General features: G+C 35.0%; 2 long non-coding RNA genes across 34 annotated transcripts; both read right to left on the reverse strand.

Moving 5' to 3' along the window:
* Positions 1–346: 346 nt before the first annotated feature.
* LOC121773601 lies at positions 347–6322 on the reverse strand. 11 transcript variants are annotated; one of them, XR_006044799.1, is made up of 14 exons: positions 6143–6322; positions 5137–5559; positions 4936–5027; positions 4728–4847; positions 4088–4154; positions 3804–3854; positions 3157–3284; positions 2901–2977; positions 2350–2447; positions 1422–1524; positions 1205–1296; positions 998–1116; positions 764–889; positions 347–621 (listed from the first exon to the last, which is right to left on the reverse strand). It is a non-coding gene; the product is annotated as an uncharacterized LOC121773601 (long non-coding RNA). The 11 variants fall into 11 exon arrangements; XR_006044804.1 differs by having other exon boundaries at positions 1205–1524; positions 5465–5559; XR_006044800.1 differs by having other exon boundaries at positions 1205–1524; positions 5449–5559.
* Positions 6323–6419: 97 nt separating this feature from the next.
* On the reverse strand, positions 6420–18146 carry LOC121773599. 23 transcript variants are annotated; one of them, XR_006044796.1, is made up of 20 exons: positions 17873–18146; positions 17674–17779; positions 17429–17588; positions 16836–16899; positions 16123–16206; positions 15875–16046; positions 15346–15783; positions 14415–14510; positions 13863–14002; positions 12307–12401; positions 12149–12210; positions 11880–11963; positions 11659–11726; positions 11375–11426; positions 11108–11191; positions 7740–8592; positions 7610–7666; positions 7400–7491; positions 6781–6932; positions 6420–6542 (listed from the first exon to the last, which is right to left on the reverse strand). It is a non-coding gene; the product is annotated as an uncharacterized LOC121773599 (long non-coding RNA). The 23 variants fall into 23 exon arrangements; XR_006044793.1 differs by having other exon boundaries at positions 7587–7666; positions 15928–16046; positions 17873–18143; XR_006044782.1 differs by having other exon boundaries at positions 12282–12401; positions 15928–16046; positions 17873–18143.
* Between the last annotated feature and the right edge of the window lie 271 nt (positions 18147–18417).

The raw sequence follows: 18417 nt of genomic DNA on the forward strand, positions 1-18417 counted from the left end.
CACAAACTGCACACACACACTATATACACTACATACATTACACATAATACATATATTATACACAATACACACAATACACAATGCACATTATATATTCAAAATAAAATTATACACTATGTGCATTACATTCTAGCATTTAATACACATTGTGCACAAAATAGAGACAATATAGACAGCACACATACATAAAATAAACATACTACACACTATTAAAAAAATTAACACACTTTACACACAGTATAAACAAAATATGCATACTTCACGCACTGCACATACACTACACTACACACAAAATATACATACTTCATACACTACATACATCATTGCACCCACTAAACACACTACAAGAAATAAAAATTTCACTGCATATAGACGGCACATAGTATCCACAAAATACACACACACACACACACACACACGAAATACATGAACTTCAAATGCAAAAACACAACACACACTGCATGCTAAGAAAACACATGCACTACACACATTATACATATACTACAAACACTACAAACACTATAAACAGATCCACACACTATACACCAAATACATGCATTTCATTTGGTTTGAGAGTCCAATATAGGAAGCTAGTTGTTCTGTCCACTCCTTCCCAAGCTCCTGCAAGAAGAAACAAACTTCATTAAAGTATGCAAGAAGACAACAAATATGATGAATAAATGTGGTGAGTGAAGCTGATTTGTTAAAGAAAAAAAAAGTGTAAGAAGCCGCATAGTGACAATGAGCTAGAATGTTTCATTACCTAAATTGCAAACCAAGAACGATAGGACATGAACAAATAATTAATGCTCGAGTTCAGCATGAAAGGAGGGCATACATTCTTATTATCTCAACAGTTGTACATCATCTTCATTCAAAAATCCTGACACTAAAGAATCCGCATGACTTAATAGTGAACCAACATGCAATAATGTATTAGAATATAGGTATGTACTACTACTTGATTAATCAAGGGAAGAGTTAGAAGCAGGCATACATAAGTTCTTGCTAATTGTGGATACTCTGTCAGCTCTGAAGTAGAGAAAAGAATCCATCTGACAGTTCTGATAGTCCTTCTGTATGAACCGGATGAACTTGTTGACAGATCCTTCTCATCTGAGATTGAAACAAATGTAATTAGTTGCTATATAATAGTAGCAAGTGGCATACCCTTATTAAAAACAGAAATTACTAAATCATTTACCGTGGCATACATCACGAACAAAGCAATGAAGGTTTGCAATCACTTTAATCAACAAAGACGTTCTTTGATGAGCATAAGAGGAACGAGGTACACTGCAAGGGGTTAATTCAAATAAAATGTGTCTATATACATTGATGATGACTTAGGGTGTTTAATGCAATAGTTGTAACTAACTGATTTGGCGAAATAAGAATTATCGAGGTGATGTATATAATACATAGTCTAATGGTGCATCCTCTTCAGAAACTAGAAGGTCAGACGAGCACCAGCCAGATACAAACTCTCCATGAGGGAATAGAAAGATTGCAGCTAAGGGTTCCCTGTATAGGTACACATTTTTTGGGTAAGAAAAAAAATCCAAAATTTCCATGAAAAAAGAAGATAAATTAAAAGAATTGATGTGTATGGTATGGCATACAAATGTCCGTTTACTCTTTAGACATGAAACGTCAAACAATATAAATATTTAACCATCATACATTGAGAAGCTGAAACTCTTCTTACTAATCATTTGTATTTGTTTGCAGTGACAAAAACCAAACGAGGAAATGATGTCACTTGAACAGTTCGTGGTACTTTCCAATTAGATGATTAAAATGACAAAAATATTTATACTGGTAACTTACAAACTCATTGTATGTGCTAAGTGACTTGTGAACATAGCAACAACAGTTTGGGAAGCCCTCATTATTCCATTTCACAAGATACCAGCATATTCAAAAAATTAGTTGGTTAGGTTTGAGTTCAGAAATTTGCTACTAGATCCACATGCACACTATACTTGCAAATGACATGCAAAATACAAATAAGATTGTCGACAGACAACATAATACTACCATTTAAGCTAAGATAAGCTCGGAGGTGATCGTCAAGTCTAAGGTATTGCAGGTGCTCAAACTCTCACCTTTTCATTAAAAAGTTACTTTCATAAAATTAATATCCATTTGTTAAAACCAGCAATTTGATAAAAAAAATATCTTCAAGCACATCATTGGTGTGTTCAAATAGGCAAAGACATTTTCTAAGAAACTCAGATGTCATGTTCGAGTCTTTTCGACCTTCAATCATGAATAGCAAAGAAACCATGGCACGGAATCCATAACACTCTAAAATTTTAAAATTAGTTGTACTGATGGAAAGCTTACAAAGTTTATCATGATGAATGACCGAAAATTTGAATCATCTGAGAAGACATCTGCCAAGCGCATTGCATTAAGTTCCAGTTGCCCCTTCGGGTAGCTTGCTGCGGAGGGAGCATTAAACATTTTTTTAGCAATGCAAGAACCTATACAAAACAAATGCCCATGATACCACCAAGTAAGACAAAATGACAAATTGACAACTGCATATGTATTGGAGGCCGATATTGCAATGCTTATTGTATAGGAAATACGATAAACATTTGTTATAGACCGGATTGCGACTGAGTAATACTACAAACTAGGATTATAATAGGCAGTTAAGAAAAAGTTTGAAATGTGTCATATTTGGGTTTTCTCGATGTGTAAAATTTCTGCAGCACATTTAAGATTATTTTAGTTTCATTTTCAGTGTACAAAACTTGCTGGTTTTTCAATGTAATTGTAACAATCGATCTAAAGGGTCTGGGAATTCTTTTTCTATTATAAATGCAATGAAACATGTATATCTATCAAAGTTATAACAGAAACTGCATGATGCTTCGATTTTAGAATACCTCGAGTCCAACAAACTTTGCTATATCCTGAGTTGTTGTGTTGCTGGCCACCTCATCCAGGTAGGATACACTTTCAGCTTCACAAAAGTGCAAAAGCAACAACGGAAAAAATCAGATTTACTTTAAGAAATAAGGGGCTGTTCACACAACCACACCAAGCACAAGCACATAAAATTTTTATGGTGTGCTAACTTCACCAGAAGTTGTAATATTCAAAGACATATATCCACTTATCTTAACTGGAAAGTGCACTCACAATAGATAAAGCTTTAGATTTTAGGTGGGAGATAGCATCCATGTATGAGGAAATATTGTTTGAGCCCGATAACTTTAAGTTCATGACGGCCTGACCAGAATAAGAACGCCTCCATTGCCACACAACTCCTGAATTAATAAACAGGTCACAGGGAAGAAACAAATAATAAAGAAACAAAAGGGGAATAGGAAAAAAGAGAAAGTAATCAGGAATGAAGAAAGAATTCAGAGTGTTGAGGAACTTGACCAAACAAATCAAGTCAACAGATAAAATATACAGAAATCAGAGAGGCTAGAGTCCATACATTGAAATTAAATTATTTAGTGCATGGAAATTGTTTGCAAAATAAAGTAATGAAGGAAACATCCCCAATATGTAATTCAAATTATTAATTAGATTTTCCTACATGGGCCTATACAACTTTTGCAGTCACCCTGCCACTGTAGATGCAACAAGCTACACCTTATATGATGAGAGTGGCTGCCAAGATGAGGGAGAGGCAGCAACATCAAGGGGTATCATCTTTTCTTTAAATATATACTGCCATCTTTGCTATCATCTTTACATTCAATTTTGATTGATCGATTACATGTTTTCTTTAAATATATACTGCCATCTTTGCTATCATCTTTACAAGATAGTCTTACCTTCGTACCTTCCTTTTATGCATTAAAACTCCTTTTTAGGACGCTTATTCCCTACAAAACAGTGTAAAATCATTTGCATATCATGTAAGACCCTGAACAAATTAAGTGTTATTTAAACGTGATTTTTTATTTACATGATTTTCAAATCTTAAGTAAAAGGAAGTAAACGTTTTATATCATAAAAAAATCCTTCGTTTTCTTTTATCAAGTATAAGTTTTGTCTTACATCACTAGAATAGGTAATTACAACATCACAAGAAAAGATACATGAGATGATCTCTTACAGAAAAAATGTAGCGTTGGGCTACTCTTTTTTCATCTGGGCTTAGAGTCCAATAAAGGAAGCTAGTCCTAAAGGTAATATAAAAAATGGTTAGTGATAAAATATATATGTGCTAAGGTAAATATCATTTCTACTAAGCCCCAAAAACAGATGCACTTAACATTTTATGGAAAAAGGTGTGAATGATATCCATAGGTTAAGCATGAGAGGTTTTACATGGACTAATTGTTTTTCATATGCAGCACGAACGATCCGGGACACAAACTGACTTATAAATAACCTACAAAGAAGATTGCCTATCTACAAAATGCACATAATGAATAAATGTGGTGAGTGAAGCAGGTTTATTAAAGAAAAAAAAGTGCAACTACAAGAAGCTGCATAGTGACTATGTGCTAGAATGTTTCAATTACCTAAATTGCAAACTAAGATAGGAAAAACAAATAATTAATGCCTGAGTTCAGCATGAAAGGAGGGCAAACATTCTTATTATCTCAACAGTTGTACATCATCTTCATTCAAAAATCCTGACACTAAAGACTCCGCATGACTTAATAGTGAACCAACATGCAATAATGTATTAGAATATAGGTATGTACTACTACTTGATTAATCAAGGGAAGAGTTAGAAGCAGGCATACATAAGTTCTTGCTAATTGTGGATACTCTGTCAGCTCTGAAGTAGAGAAAAGAATCCATCTGACAGTTTCTGATAGTCCTTCTATATGAACCGAATGAATTTGTTGACAGATCCTTCTCATCTGGGATTGAAACAAATGTAATTAGTTACTAAATAGTAGTAGCAAGCGGCATACCCTGATTAAAAACGAAAATTACTAAATCATTTACCCAGGCATACATCAGGAATAAAGCAATGAAGGTTTGCAATCACTTTATTCAACAACGAAGTTCTCTGATGAGCATAAGAGGATCGAGGTACACTGCAAGGGGTAAATTCAAATTTAATGTGTCTATACACATTGATGACTTAGGGTGTTTCAGACAATGCAATAGTTGTAATAAGAATTATCTAGGTGATGCATATAATACATAGTCTAATGGTGCATCCTCTTCAGAAACTAGAGGGTCAGACGTGCACCAGCCAGATACAAACTCTCCATGAGGGAATAGAAAGATTGCAGCTAAAGGTTCCCTCTAAATCAGGTTCAGTATGAGCAGCTGAAATCTTATTAAGTGCCCTCTCTATAAATGCTACAAAGTGCAGGATAAGATTGCAGTACTGTGACCACCCAATGACACGGTCCACAAACTGCTCCAATGCCTCAGTCCCAAAGAAAAACATATGAATGTCATAAAGCCATGGTCAGACTGAAATTCTCAATAATAACATTAACTGATAACCTAGGAAGGAACAAACTTTTGAATCTTCAGGCTTCCTCAAAGCATCTAAAACAGCTCGTAAAGCAATGCCCAGCATAAGGTGAGTAACAAGTTGATGCTTAATGCCTGATCCTGAAGCAGAAGCATCCACAAAGGATAAACATTAGGCAAGCTGAATATTTTAGGTTGAAGAGTATTTTACAACACTATTTATCTGTGCTCATGTTTGTTCAATCAGGAACCCAGAATTTGTTGTATCAAACATAATCATCAAACGGACCAATAAAGATAACAAACTCAAAGAAAGTAGACTAATGTATAAAACTACATAATTGGCATATAATATAAGAGATGTTAAGTCAAATTAAATTGTTGAGGAACTTGACCAAACAAATCAAGTCAACAGATAAAATATACAGAAACCACATAATCCTGGACATTATGGTACAGGTATCTAGTTGAACATAGGTAATGATTGACAATTCAAGAAACGAAAATTGATTCGAGAATACAACCATTTTTATATATATGATTGAGAGTGCTATCAGTTAGCACATAGGTTACCAGAGGAACCGATCAAAATTACAAGTCATTTTATTAAGGAGTCCATAACAAGGAAGAAAATCCTCAGAGTAAAAGCATGTGAAAACCAAAAGGATCAAGATAAAGCGTAAACAGAGACCAAAAAAAGTATAAGACAGCTACATCCAATCACCTCTACGGAAGTTTCTCTTCTCTCAGCTGTAACACCAGTCCCAATGTTAATGTAACCAAAAAACACACCATGAGAGAAAGTAGCACAGCTAAAAGTGATAATTTTCTTGCTGAGGTTGATCTAGAAGACCGTGGAAAACCCACGAGGCAGATTGTATTGACAGCATAGCGCCACTGCGTCACTGCATTGTGGGTTTGAGTAGATTAGCTCTCAAAAATACAGTCAAAACAATGTAAAAATAGAAAAAGTATCGAGTGACAAAGACCCTATTACTTGCCTAGGGAAGGGTAGGTGTATTGTGTTGGCTTCATGAAATTAGGAGTCCACTCTCATCTAGAGAACTTGGTGGTCTCTGTTGTAGTGGGATCAAAGAGGGAATTGCTAATCCAGAGCCTGCAATCTGAAAACAAAAGGACACAATTACAGTGATCATGAGTTCACGCAAATCACTTGGAATAGAAGTATTATCCACAACTACATAGACATGAGAAACCAGAAACCACACATAGGCATGAGGGAAGATGATTTTGGATGATGACATCCAGATAGCAATTTAACATTTGTCATGTTTTCAAGGAAACAGTCCTCTGTTCCTCATATGCAGGTTCAACAACTTAACAGGAAGATAACATTAATACCTCAATCTGTGGAGCAGAAGATTGAATAAGACCGGGTCGGTGATTAGTATTGGAACTATGGCCAACATCAGGTTCAGTATGAGCAACTGAAATAGCTTGTAAAGCAATGCCCAGCATAAGGTGAGTAAAAGGTTGATGCTTAATGACTGATCCTGAAGCAGAAGCATTCACAAAGGATAAACATTAGGCAAGCTGAATATTTTAGAACAGGAAAACATTATAACTAACATAGTTAGGTTAGAGTAGGCTAATCAAGTAATCAAGTCAACAGATAAAATATACAGAAATCGGAGTAGGCTAGAGTCCATACATTGTAATTAATTATTTACTGCACGAAAATTGTTTGCAAAATAAAGTAATGAAGGAAACTTCCCCAATATGTAAGTCAAATAATTAATTAGATTTTCCTACATGGGCCTATATAATTTTTGCAGTCACCCTGCCACAGTAGATGCAACAAGCTGCACTTTATATGAGAGTGGCTGCCAGGATGGGGGAGAGGCAGCAACATCAAGGGGTATCTCAATTTAGTTTAGTGTCGAAATAATTCCACATTTCACCTCATGCATTCTTGGTGGTTGTGAAGATCAAACATCCTTATTTAAAAAATCAGGATTACCTTCAAATTGTCAAACTACATCCTTTAGAAGAGAAGAGGGTGTGACATCCTTGAGGTCACTTGAGGTCAACACTTAAATGCTTAAACAGAACCTGAAACCAAAGAGATATCAACAAAGAAAATTGTCCAAAATTTATGATTTGGAATCCAAAACAAAGATTAACCAGATATGTTTATACAAAATTACTTCAATCTTAAATTTGAGATTACCACTGCCCAACGGTGAGGAGGCCCGTATGCAATGCTGTTTGAACAGGCTTTGAAAATCTAAAACAAACACATTTTGAGTTGAAATAAACTTGGACTCGCAAGTACATAAAAAATAAACCATGGATCGTACCTTTGAGGTAAAACGATTAACAGGCATCCTGAGTCCCTTAAAAGCATTCAACAAATAATATACTTCCATGTGTCAGAAAAAATTTTGAATCAAGAAGATGAGATAATAATATTTATTGCAACATGAGGATTTCAGACAACCCAGCTCCAAGTTTATGAAGTAAACTCAAAAATAAAACAGACGAAAAGAAGAATCTATCACTCGTTCCCTTAGAACTTGATTTTTTCCAATAGTAATCTTCCCAAGCCAGCTTGCTAAATTTTCAGCAGTGATAGTTCTTCCACACTAGATTTTACAAGTTCTGTTTAAAACAGAACCTAGACATAGTACAAATACCAAGAATAAAAACCGCCTTTCCAAAATGAATAAAGTAAGTAGAAAAATCAAACCTTGCAGTTTACATAAATGGCTTGCACAATATCTCTGTTCAGAGAACAGAGATATTGCATCCAGAGAACTATTTAAGGTAAGGAATGTAGTGTCAAGCTAAATCTCTCCCTCTCCATAACTATATACAACGCAAACCAGATATCTAGTCCTGAGCTTCTGATGCTGGAGCCTGTTCCAAACATGGACGGATAGTATAAAATTCAAAATTTCAATAAACTCTTTAGCTTTAGCCTCAACATTTGCAGTGGACAAGTTAAGCTAAATCTCTCCCTCTCCATAACTATATACAACGCAAACCAGATATCTAGTCCTGAGCTTCTGATGCTGGAGCCTGTTCCAAACATGGACGGATAGTATAAAATTCAAAATTTCAATAAACTCTTTAGCTTTAGCCTCAACATTTGCAGTGGACAAGTTATTTATAATAAAAAGATATCTAGTCCTGAGCTTCTGATGCTGAAGCCTGTTCCAAACATGGACGGAAGAGTCAGATACTAAAAGAGAATAACAAAACAACAGATTAGACAAACATCATAGGTAATAGAATAGAATATCAGAGACTATACACCGCAGATAATTCATATAATACCGGAACATATTCTAAGTAGGACATACCAACATACGGACAAGTACAACATAAAACTCCAAATTATCTTAGAAAATACTATGAATACCACATTTACCTTTGCCAAGATTGAGGACAGTAACAAATGCTCTAGCATATAAATCGCTTTTACCTTTGCAGATATTTGCATAATTCTATAATGACCATTTGATACCAGAAACAACATAATCATGGACATACATTTAACAGATATATTAAGAAGCCAGATTTGACAATCAATGGGGTTTATATATCAAAGAAACACAACTAAAGCACATATTTGTACACGGCATATGACACAGAAAAATAGAATATTATGTATGTGTTAATTATAAAGCTGCAAGGTAGCAAAAAAGTGGATTAGAAAAAGTAGAAACACGTCAAGCACAATATAACTCACAAAAATGTAATATATGTAACAGATAAATTATAAAGCTCGCCCTCAAGCAAGTTAGACAATTAAGCACACTCACAAGACATTAGATAATCCTCTACTTCAAGTCAGGCCAAATCGCACAAATCATTAGAGAAATTAGGTTGACCCCGAATTCTCTCGCGGGTAAGACTTTAGAACAACAACTGTACACGAACTAATTCCCTAAGAGCTAGGCATCCCAATGCTTCAATCTAAGTTCGAGTTATGTCTTGGGAGTCTCAAACCATCGTCGCTAATTCCTAAAGAGAAGTTCTTCCGGCTATTCTTTATTTTAAGCACATAAGATCTTTCTCCCAAACTCAAAACAAAATTCATTGCTCACAAGTCAATATGATGCATAAATGAAAAGGTCTTATTCATTTGGATGTAATGGGGCTTTTGGTAAAGGTGTGATCATATATGGTTAAGTAGGTTACCACCATTATTAAAATGCTAGCACATCCATCAAAACATCCTTCACATCTCACTCAATGCGTACAAAATTTTGATAGCTCACACCCCAAACTCGAGATTTTCTACCATCTAAACCAATTCATCTTATTCTTTTGAGCGTTCTTTAACCATTTCTAATTTTCGCTCAATATTTTTTTTTCTAGCATTGGCTTTTTTTACACATGAAAGGCTGCCTTTTTATTTTTACTTTATTCCTGCCTTGCCTTTTTTTACACATGAAAGGCTGCTTTTTTCTTTTTTTTTCCGAGCCTTGGCTTTTTTTAAACATGAAAGGCTGCCTTCTTATTTTTATTTTTTCGAGCCTTGGCTTTTTTTACACATGAAAGGCTGCCTTTTTCTTTTTTTTCGAGCCTTGGCTTTTTTTACACATGAAAGGCTGCCTTTTTCTTTTTTTTTCGAGCCTTGGCTTTTTTTAAACATGAAAGGCTGCCTTCTTATTTTTATTTTTTCGAGCCTTGGCTTTTTTTACACATGAAAGGCTGCCATTTTACTTTTTTTTTTTTGAGCCTTGGCTTTTTTTACACATCTCAGGAAAAATGAATATCACCAAATGAATGTTCCAGGACTTCCATCTTTTTCTTGCCACCATAAATACCCTCCCAAGAATGTGCTAGCACTTTAATTTTAGTGACTAGGGTAGAAAATACAGGCCAATGAATGGATATAATAGATAGGCTGATATAGTGACTTCAATATTTTTAACAAAGAAATTAGGCTTTGGGGGCTCAAACTGGCTCACTAGGGGTATATGCAGGGTTAGGCATGTGATAATTTGGATATGAGGCTTTTAGTCCTATTGCCCAAATCATTATTATGCACCAATATCAACAAGATTGCAACTCGTAAAGCTCTCATTCAGTCGATCGACCATATGGATTTTTCAATTAATTTTTCAAAACCGGAATAGTTCTCTCTCCTTAGCTCAAGAAATCGGACACCAAAGAACACTATTGTCACTTTATCTGAAGCACGGGAAACCTAGCTCTCCAGAAGTTAGTAAGCAACAACAAGTTTGCAGACCAACCCTTGAGGGAAACGAAGTCTACACTAATAACCCATAAAAAAGTGTGTTAGTTACAATCAATATAGAGAAAATCTTGCATGCACACACAAATAGCAAGTGGTGAAAGTCTGTTCGTGGAAGCTTTTTGTTCTCACAACAAAGCAGTATAGTACTAGGGCACTTTCGGATATTTATGAAGCTAATATCCCTTGTTTATCTATTGGTGATGCGTCTGAATTCATTAAAAAATAGGGAGATGCACATATTAAAGAACCATGACAGGCAACCTTTCGGAAATTTACTCTCAATAATAACATGTCAGTTACAAAGAGAAAATAACATTTAAATTCTCTATAAAATTAACATTTCAGCCACAGATGAGAATAAACAGCAGCTAGGCTCTTATGTATAAGTAGGAAACATCACAAGTTGAGTATATACAAGTTTGAATAACACCCGAATAAGATGAGAAGTAAACTTACCAGAATCCTCAAAGACTAGGATTTGATGTAGAGTTACCAGAATCCTCGAATACGTACGGGAAAACTACTTGCTTGTAAAACTACCTGCTGACATACCAAAATGCTGAAAACAAACCTCTACCAGTATATCTTTAGCAGAACAAAAAAAAATTGTCAATTTAGATCATCTTCGAAACTTTGCGACATTCAATTTTGATTGATCAATTACATTGTTTACTTTAAATATATAGTGCCATCTTTCCTGTCATCTTTACAAGATAGTCTTACCTTCCTACCTTCCTTTTCTGCATTAAAACTCCTTTTTTATGAAGCTTATTCCCTACAAAACAGTGTAAAATCATTTGCATATCATGTAAGACCCTGAGCAAATTAAGTGTTATTTAAACGTGGTTTTTATTTACATGATTTTCAAATCTTAAGCGAAAGGAAGGAAACGTTTTATATCATAAAAATATCTTTTGTTTTCTTTTATCAAGTGTAAGTTTTGTCTTACATCACTAGAAAAGGTAATTACAACATCACAAGAAAAGATATATGAGATGATCTCTTACGGAAAAAATGTAGCATTGGGCTACTCTTTTTTTCATCTGGGCCGAGAGTCCAATATACGAAGCTAGTCCTAAAGGTAATATAAAAAATGGTTAGTGATAAAAATATATATGTGCTAAGGTAAAGATCATTTCTATTAAGACCCCAAAAACAAAACAGATGCACTTAACATTTTATGGAAAAAGATGAATGATATCCATAGGTTAAGCATGAGAGGTTTTACATGGACTAAATGATCTTCAGATGCAGCACGAACGATCCGGGACACAAAATGACTTATAAATAACCCACGAAGAAGATTACCTATCTACAAAATGCACATAATGAATAAATGTGTTGAGTGAAGCAGGTTTATTAAATAAAAAAAAGTGCAACTATAAGAAGCAGCATAATGACCAAGTGCTAGAATGTTTCATTACCTAAATTGCAAACTAAGAAAGATAGGACAAACAAATAATTAATGCCCGATATCAGAATGGAAGGAAAGCATACATTGAAATTACCTCAGCAGTTGTACATCATCTTCATTCAAAAATCATGACTTAATAGTGAACCTACATGCAATGGTGTATTAGAATATAGATATGTACTACTACATGCAATAGTCTATTAGAAGCAGGAATACATAAGTTCTTGCTAATTGTGGATACTTTGTCAGCTTTGAAGTAGAGAGAAGAATCCATCTGACAGTTTCTGATAGTCCTTCCATAAGAACCGAACGAGCTTGTTGACAGATCCTTCTCATCTGGGATTGAAACAAAAGTTATTAGTAGCTAAATAATACCAAAATTACTAAATCATTTACCCTGGCATGCATCGGGACAAAGCAATGAAGGTTTGCAATCACTTTAATCAACAAAGACGTTCTCTGATGAGCATAAGAGGAACGAGGTACACTTCAAGGGGTATTCAAATTTAAAGTGTCTATATACATTGATGACTTAGGGAGTTTCAGACATTGCAATAGTTGTAACTGACTGATTTGGTGAAATATGAATTATCGTGGTGATGTATATAATTCATACTCTAATAGTGCATCCTCTTTAGAAACTAGAAGGTCAGACGAGCACTAGCCAGATACAAACTCTTCATGAGGGAAAAGAAAGATTGCAGCTAAAGCTTCCCTCTAAAGGAACGCATATTTGTGTCAGAAAAAAAAATGCAAAATTTCCATGAGAAAAGATTATAACAATTGATAAATTAAAAGAATTGATGTGTATGGTATGGCATACCTATTTTCATTATACTTGAGACATGAAACGTCAAACAAAATAAATAATTAACCATCATACATTGACAAATAGCTGAAACTCTTCTTACTAATCATCTGTATCTGATTGCAGTGACAAAAACCAAATGAGGAAATGATGTCACTTGAACAGTTCGTGGAAGTTTTTCGATTAGATGATTAAAATGACAAAAATATTTATACTGGTAAACTTGCAAATTCATTGTATGTGCTAAGTGACTTGTGAACATAGCAACAACAGTTTGGGAAGCCCTCATTATTCCATTTCACAAGATTAGTTGGTTAGGTTTGAGTTCATAATTTGCCACTAGATCCACAGGCACACTAGATTTCACAAGAATTGATGTGTATGGTATGGCATACAAATGTCCGTTTACTCTTTAGACATGAAACGTCAAACAATACAAATATTTAACCATCATACATTGACAAGCTGAAACTCTTCTTACTAATCATTTGTATTTGTTTGCAGTGACAAAAACCAAACGAGGAAATGATGTCACTTGAACAGTTCGTGGTACTTTCCAATTAGAGATACCAGCATATTCAAAAAATTAGTTGGTTAGGTTTGAGTTCAGAACTTTGCTACTAGATCCACATGCACACTATACTTGCAAATGACATGCAAAATACAAATAACATTGTCCACTTTTAAGCTAAGATAAGCTCGGAGGTGATCGACAAGTCTAGGTTATTGCAGGTGCTCAAACTCTCACCTTTTCATTTAAAAGTTACTTTCATAAAATTAACATCCATTTGTTAAAACCAGCAATTTGATCAAAATATCTCTTCAAGCACATCATTGGTGTGTTCAAATAGGCAAAGACATTTTCTAAGAAACTCAGATGTCATGCTTCGAGTCTTTTCGACCTTCAATCATGAATAGCAAAGAAACCATGGCATGGAATCCATAGCACTCTAAAATTTTAAAATTAGTTGTACTGATGGAAAGCTTACAAAGTTTATCATGATGAATGACAGAAAATTTGAATCATCTGACAAGACATCTGCCAAGCGCATTGCATTAAGTTCCAGTTGCCCCTCGGGTAGCTTGCCTAAGAGGGAGCATTAAACATTTTTTTTAGCAACGCAAGAACCTATACAAAACAAATGCCCATGATACCACCAAGTAAGACAAAATGACAAATTGACAACTGCATATGTATAGAAGGCAAAATCTTCTCAAAGTGCAGACATTGCAATGCTTATTGTATAGGAAATACTATAAACATTTGTTATAGACCGAACTGCGACTGGGCAATACTACAAACAAGAAAAAAATTTGAAATGTCAGATTTGGGTTTTCTCGTGTGTAAAATTTCTGCAGCACATTTAAGATAATTTTAGTTTCATTTTCAAAGTACAAAACTTGCTGGTTGTTCAATGTTATTGTAACAACAAGTCTAAAGGGTCTGGGAATTTTTTTTCTATTATAAATGCAATGACACATGTATCTCTCTGAGAGTTATGACCAAAACTGCATGATGCTTTCACTTTAGAAACCAATACCTTGAGTCCAACAGACTTTGCCACATCCTGAGTTGATGTTTTGCTGGTCACCTCTTCCAGGTAGGATACACTTTCAGCTTCACAAAGGTGCAACAGCTGCAGTAGAAAAAAATACATTTACTTCAAAGAAATAGGGGCCGGTTTACACAACCACACCAAGCACAAGCACATAAAAATTTTAAGGTGTGCTAACTTTACCAGCAGCAGTTGTATTATTCAAAGGCATAAATCCACTAATCTTAATTGGAAAGTGCACTCACAATAGATAAAGCTTTAGATTTTAGGTGAGAGATAGCAGCCATGTATGAGGAAATATTGTCTCAGCCCAATAATTTTAAGTTCATGACGGCCTAAACCAGAATAAGAACGACTACATTGCCACACTACTCCTGAATTAATAAACATGTCACAAGGAAGAAAATAAATAATAAAGAAACAAAAGGGGAAAAGGAAAAGAGAAAGTAAACAAGAATGAAGAAAGAATTCAGAAGTGTGAGATTTTAGTTCTCTAGTGGGATAAAGTTATAAATGCTATTAATAGAACTTGTAATATGCTAATTCACAGTACTAATCTAGCTTAAAAATAATTGACTGCCCAACATTGTATAATCATTCTCTAGTGTAACAATTACTTTATCCGTCCCCCAGTACTATAGCACAATTACTATGTCTGGTGTCCCCTAAAATTTAGCACTTTCCATTTTGGTTCATGAACACACTCTAGTTTATATTTCAAACTTCCAATGACACATTTATCAAAAAATCATATTTTTTCACAACATAGTGGGACCCTCAATAATACCCTTTATCCACTTAAACCACATCGACCAAATGTGCTATACTATTGGGAGACAAGGAATTACATTCCCACGTATCAAACATCAACTTTTTCACCCAAGCTCAAATGTAACAAACAAATCCTAGGACATACATCAACATGCATCAGATAAAGCTGCAGCCACATAAGCAAATCAAGCTGATTATGGAATCTCTTACTATCTCACTTGGACAGAAATAAATGGAGTCCCTGGAGCAGAAACATGTATACAAAATAGAAATTCCAGCTCAAGTTCCCTGGAGCAGAAACATGTATTCACCACATTTGACATTTTAAAGAAATGTCAATGCTTTCAGGCAGTGAAAACTCTAATCAGATGAAAGGATAAAATCTTGTTATTCACAATGCATTCCGGGAACAACTTTTGCTGACACAAAGACTGTAGAAATTGAAGAGAAGAATCACACTCTGGCAGAGGTGATTCAAGGTCTCTTCAGTAGTAGGGAAAGCACTTCCAAATGAATCGTTGGTCTGCAGAAACTTGACATCTACACAAACAGCAGCAAATTCTGCCTCTATGAATATGTCCACCTGCCACCAACTCCACTTACTCAGCCACAACATTACTTGATAACACTTTGAAATAACAACAATCAAGATGATGGAGTAGGAAGATTTATACCATTAAACAAGTAATTTAATATTCTTAGTTTTCACCAAATCCTGGATTGCTACCTTGTAATATGCAGTCAATGCTTGAGCAACCTCTTGGTAGTGTGGAGAAACAATTTTATAATACAAGCTACCAGAGCCGAATGAAGAAGAACCATGCCATTGGGTATGGTGTGAGATTCCTGGATACGAAGTAGTAAGTACATATCTACAAACAACAGAGTAAAGATCTAAAATTTCAAGGAAATGAATACTGACATCTCTGTATGGACCAAGTAGAACTAGCAGATAGAAGACCAGGTCAATCAGTTGTTCTGATATCTTCACATCATCAAGCAATATCTGAAGAAAACATATGATGATATATGAATTAAGGGGGATACAAAGGATGTATACAAATATAACCATATCATGACACACGTAACAAGTATGATGCCAAAAGTTGAGAATGTCAATAATTTTCAAGTACAATAAACAACAAATATAAATTAAGAAAGAGCTAGGATCAATGTGAAGATAAGGAGCTGTGAATCATAGTTATTAAAGGTTAAAGACCAAAAGGGCACTGGAGAGGTGGAACTAAAATACCTACACAACATTAAGTAGTGCATTTTATTGGTGAGTTTATGAGCTTAGGAAGTTGTGGTTTATGCAAAAACATTAGCAACTGCACATACCTAAAACTAGAGGAAATTAAGCAGAAAGGTTGTCAGGATAACTAGAAAAAAACTTGTTAAGATACTTTTAAACCTCCATATTACAATAGTTTCCTAAAGCAAAAAGAAGGAAAGTGAAAGCAAAGATACTATTACATGATGCAGTGGAAAAAACCACTATAAGAGAATACATGTCGCTAGTAAAGTAACCAAGTCAAAATAAAAAATTCTTTCAATCCGTGTATGTTTGCCATCTTGCATCAATCAGCACACAAATCCAATTATAAGTGTAATATAGGGCTTTTGAAAACTAACAAAAATTAGACCAGTGTCGTCTGCTTGATACGATGATAGATAATACAGTTTGACTTCCGATAACCTGTTCAATTTTGGGCACCCGAGAGGTAAGATGAAACATGGAATGCAAGAGAAGAATTCCACATAGCAAATATGTGCATTCCGAAGTATAAATACCAATAACAATATCTGTAACATAAACAGCAACTTTTAGAACAACCCTATTAATTTCTACGAGTACATCCCTAATACAAGCAGCCAAGAAATTGAAGATTTAACCTCCGCAGAGTTCCCAACAAACTACAGTTCCAGCATCACACAATTGTTTCACCATCAAAATCGAGAGAGAAATAGAGTCAGTCAGTGGGCCTAGCTTGCAAAATGGCTGAGACCAAATTCTAAGAGAAATGCTCAAAGGAATAACACCAATCTACAAATAAACAAGCGATGACCTTCTCTTTCAACCCAAGAATGTTTGGACATCACAATAAGTTTAATAGCTTCACAAATCAAGATGAGAGCCCATATATCATGACCCAGATCTAACTCCCTAACATATCTAGCCAAACAAGAAGATAAAATTTATAAACTGGAAAATTAATGGAAACAACTTAGTTAGGCCGAGAAGTCCACGGCAGTCCACCGCTGCAACGACTGCTTGGTGGATTCTGGAGAGCCGCTCAGAGAGAATCGGTGGCACCGAAATCAGACGGTGAGTCCGTGAGGAGGTCTACGGTGACGTGTATCCCGCCTCGTCGATTTAAATAAACACTGACATGCAACAAAGACAGTGAAATTCCAAAAAGGAACACAAAATAGCAGGAAAATACAAATAAATAAGGGAAAAGGACAATACCTACACCTAATCACCTACACCCATTTTTTGTTGCTTAATTTGCACGCATTATCACAAACTACAACTTCGCCCCCAACACTACCACTCAGTAACGCGCCGCTGGGAACTAAACCAGTTTCGCAAACCCATGTCAAACTCCATTTCCACAAAACTAAAATAAACATACAACTAAAAGCAAATTCAGCGAGAAAAAAGTTACCGGAGATTGCTTCGACGTCGGCGGCGCCTGGAGCCACGATGAGCAGCCGGAATCGGAGGCGTCGTCGCAGCCGGAGAAATCGAGACTAGACAGTGAGGCGGTTAATGGGAGTGATGCTTTTTTTCTAACGGGAATTCTAATTTGGGGGAATTCAAATCAAAAAAGAATTTTAGATAGAAAGGGTAATTTATTTGGGCTGGGATTAATTCCTTGATGCGTGTGTTGAAGGGAACGAATATTTCTATAAAAAAACAGCACAATATGTTGTGCATTAAACGCAGAGGAAATGGAGTAAAACGCAACATACAAGTTATCTTCATTTTCAAACCATTTTCCCTTTTATTATGGTTTAGGCAAATATTAATACAAATTGCATTCCAACCCCATGGCCCACCATACAGCACGACCTTTTTCATACTCCGTATAGTACAGGTATCATTTTTTACAAAAGTTGGTTTTTTTTATTTTTATCACTAATTATTTAAAACTGATTTGTTTTTTTGATATATTTATAAAATATATTATAAAAATAATTTTTTTAATTT

This window comes from Salvia splendens, chromosome 17 (genome assembly GCF_004379255.2).
Source record: "Salvia splendens isolate huo1 chromosome 17, SspV2, whole genome shotgun sequence".
Classification (NCBI taxonomy): domain Eukaryota; kingdom Viridiplantae; phylum Streptophyta; class Magnoliopsida; order Lamiales; family Lamiaceae; genus Salvia; species Salvia splendens.